Source organism: Arachis ipaensis, chromosome B9 (genome assembly GCF_059453495.1).
Source record: "Arachis ipaensis isolate K30076 ecotype BB chromosome B9, ASM5945349v1, whole genome shotgun sequence".
In the NCBI taxonomy this organism is placed as follows: domain Eukaryota; kingdom Viridiplantae; phylum Streptophyta; class Magnoliopsida; order Fabales; family Fabaceae; genus Arachis; species Arachis ipaensis.
Genome location: NC_142444.1, coordinates 119,097,977 through 119,101,750, shown reverse-complemented (window position 1 = coordinate 119,101,750; position 3,774 = coordinate 119,097,977). Strand labels below are relative to the sequence as shown.

At 34.4% G+C, this 3,774-nt stretch overlaps 1 non-coding gene across 1 annotated transcript; it reads right to left on the bottom strand.

Moving 5' to 3' along the window:
• Positions 1–2,993: 2,993 nt before the first annotated feature.
• LOC148546095 (small nucleolar RNA R71) lies at positions 2,994–3,097 on the bottom strand. Its single transcript, XR_015901070.1, has one exon. It is a non-coding gene; the product is annotated as a small nucleolar RNA R71 (small nucleolar RNA).
• Between the last annotated feature and the right edge of the window lie 677 nt (positions 3,098–3,774).

Sequence of the window (3,774 nt, the reverse complement as noted above, 5' to 3'; positions counted from 1 at the left end):
GGCGTTAGTGACAGACGCAAAAGGAGGGTGAATCCTATTCCAGCATGATCGAGAACCGACAGATGAATAGCCGTGCCGTGACAGGGTGTGTGAGCATATTATTCACTGAGAGGAGGGGATGTAGCCACTGACAACGGTGATGCCCTTGCATAAAGGCCAGCCATGGAAAGGAGTAAGACTGAGTGGATGAAGATAGCAGGAAAGCAGAGGTTCAGAGGAATGAAAAGCATCTCCATTCGCTTATCTGAAATTCCTACCAATGATTTACATAAGTATCTATATCCCTATTTTATTATATAATATTCGAAAACAACATTATCAATTTATATCCGCCTGACTGAGATTTACAAGGTGACCATAGCTTGCTTCATACCAACAATCTCCGTGGGATTCGACCCTTACTCACGTAAGGTATTACTTGGATGACCCAGTGCACTTGCTGGTTAGTTGTATCGAAGTTGTGACAATTATGAATTAAGATCAAAGCACCAAGCTTTGGAGCCATTACTAGGGATTGTTCGAGCCTGGACATCACAATTTCGTGCACCAAGTTTTTGGCGCCGTTGCCGGGGATTGTTCGAGTTTGGACAACTGACGGTTCATCTTGTTGCTCAGATTAGGTAATTTTCTTTTCGTTTTGTTTTCAAAAATCTTTCAAAAATATTTTCAAAAATCTCTCATCTGTTTTCGAAAAAAAAATAAAAAAAAAATGTTTTCAAAAATTTTATTCAAAATTTTTAAGAATGAATTCTAGTGTTTCATGAAGCATGTTGAAGCCTGGCTGGCTGTAAAGCCATGTCTAAATTCATTTGGACTGAGGCTTGCAATTTGTTATCAAGAGCAATTTAGTTGTTGCTCATCCACCTGCTGCTGATCCATGATCACCTGCTGAAGCTTGGCTGGCCATTGGCCAAGTCTAGTGTTTTGGACTGGAGCTTTCTTTGAAAGCTTGGCTGGCTAGTGAGCCATGTCTAATTCCTGGACTGAAGCTTTAGACTAACATGGCAAGATTCCTGGAATTCATATTAAAAATTTTGGAATCCTTATTTTTTCTTTTTCATATAATTTTCGAAAAAAAAAATCTAAAAAAATTAGAAAATCATAAAAATCAAAAATATTTTTCTGTTTCTTGTTTGAGTCTTGAGTCATGTTATAAGTTAGTGTCAATTGCATATGCATCTTGCATTTTTTCGAAAATATCATGCATTCATAGTGTTCTTCATGATCTTCAAGTTGTTCTTGGTAAGTCTTCTTGTTTGATCTTGATGATTTTTTGTTTTGTGTCTTTTCATGTTTATCATATGCATTCTTGAATTCTTAGTGCGTAAGCATTAAAGAATTCTAAGTTTGGTGTCTTGCATGTTTTCTTTGCATAAAAATTTTTCAAAAAAGTGTTCTTGGTGTTCATCTTGACATTCATACCATTCTTGCATGCATTCATTGTTTTGATCTAAAAATTTCATGCATTGCATAATTTTCATGTTTTTCATAAAAACTTCAAAAATCAAAAAAATATCTTTCCCTTTTTCTCTCATCAAATTCGAAAATTTGAGTTGACTTTTTCAAAAATTTTTAAAAAAATCAAATTATTTCTCATGAGTCAAATCAAATTTTCAATTTGAAAATCTTATCTTTTTCAAAATCTTGTTCAAAAATCAAATCTTTTTCAAAATTCTTAGTTATTTTCGAAAATTCCAAAAATATTTTTCAAAAAAAAAAAAATTTCTTTTTCTTATTTTTGTATTAAATTTTCGAAATTAACATAAACAATTAACGTTTTGATTCAAAAATTTGAAGTTTGTTACTTGCTTGCTAAGAAAGATTCAAACTTTAAGTTCTAGAATCATATCTTGTGATTTCTTATGAATCAAGCCATTAATTGAGATTTTAAAAATCAAATCTTTTTCAAAACTAATTTCAATCATATCTTTTCAAAAATATCTTCTTATCTTATCTTTTTCAAAAATATCTTTTCAAAATATCTTTTCTAACTTCCTAACTTCTTATCTTTTCAAAATTTGTTTCAACTAACTAACTAACTTTTTGTTTGTTTCTTAACTTTTTCAAAACTACCTAACTAACTCTCTCTCTCTAATTTTCGAAAATATCTTCCCTCATTTTCAAAAATTTCTTTTTTATTAACTAATTATTTTTATTTTTAAATTTTAAAAATTTTTCGAAAATTTCTAACATTTTTCAAAAACCATTTTTCAAAAATCACTAACTCTTTTTCAAAATAATTTTCGAAAATTATCCCTCCCCCATCCTATTCTATTTATTCATTCATATCCTAACATCTCATCTCACATCTCTTCCATCCGTACAGTTGTGTTTCTTTCTTTACATCACATTCTTTGTCTCCCCCTCTTTTCTTCCACTCACAAAGGGATCCCTATACTGTGGTATAAAGGATCTCTATTATTATTATTATTATTTTTCTGTGCCTTCTTCTTTGTCATATGAGCAGGAGCAAAGATAAGAGCATTCTTGTGGAAGCAGATCCAGAACCTGAAAGGACTCTGAAGAGAAAATTAAGAGAAGCTAAAATACAACAATCCAGAGATAACCTTTCAGAAATTTTCGAACAGGCAGAGGAGATGGAAGCCGAAAATAATAATAATGTAAGGAAGATGCTTGGTGACTTTACTGCACCTAATTCCAATTTACATGGAAGAAGCATCTCCATTCCTGCCATTGGAGCAAACAACTTTGAGCTGAAACCTCAATTAGTTTCTCTGATGCAGCAGAACTGCAAGTTTCATGGACTTCCATCTGAAGATCCTTTTCAGTTCTTGACTGAATTCTTGCAGATATGTGATACTGTTAAGACTAATGGAGTAGATCCTGAAGTCTACAGGCTCATGCTTTTCCCTTTTGCTGTAAGAGACAGAGCTAGATTATGGTTGGATTCTCAACCCAAAGACAGCCTGAACTCTTGGGATAAGCTGGTCACGGCTTTCTTAGCCAAGTATTTTCCTCCTCAAAAGCTGAGCAAGCTTAGAGCTGATGTTCAAACCTTCAGACAGAAAGAAGGTGAATCCCTCTATGAAGCTTGGGAAAGATACAAACAGTTGACCAAAAAGTGTCCTTCTGACATGCTCTCAGAATGGACCATCCTGGATATATTCTATTATGGTTTATCTGAGCTATCAAAGATGTCACTGGACACCTCTGCAGGTGGATCCATTCACCTAAAGAAAACGCCTGCAGAAGCTCAAGAACTCATTGACATGGTTGCTAATAACCAGTTCATGTACACTTCTGAAAGGAATCCTGTAAGCAATGGGACGCCTATGAAGAAGGGAGTTCTTGAAGTTGATACTCTGAATGCCATACTGGCTCAGAACAAAATATTGACTCAGCAAGTCAATATGATTTCTCAGAGTCTGCATGGAATGCAAGCTGCATCCAACAGTACTCAAGAGGCATCTTCTGAAGAAGAAGCCTATGATCCTGAGAACCCTGCAATAGCAGAGGTGAACTACTTAGGTGAACCTTATGGAAACACCTATAACTCAACATGGAAAAATCATCCAAATTTCTCATGGAAGGATCAAAGGCCTAAACAAGGCTTTAATAATGGTGGAAGAAACAGGTTTAGCAATAGCAAGCCTTTTCCATCATCAACTCAGCAACAGACAGAGAACTCTGAACAAAATGCTTCTAATTTAGCAAATCTAGTCTCTGATCTATCCAAGGCCACTGTAAGTTTCATGAATGAAACAAGATCTTCCATTAGAAATCTGGAAGCACAAGTGGGTCAGCTGAGTAAAA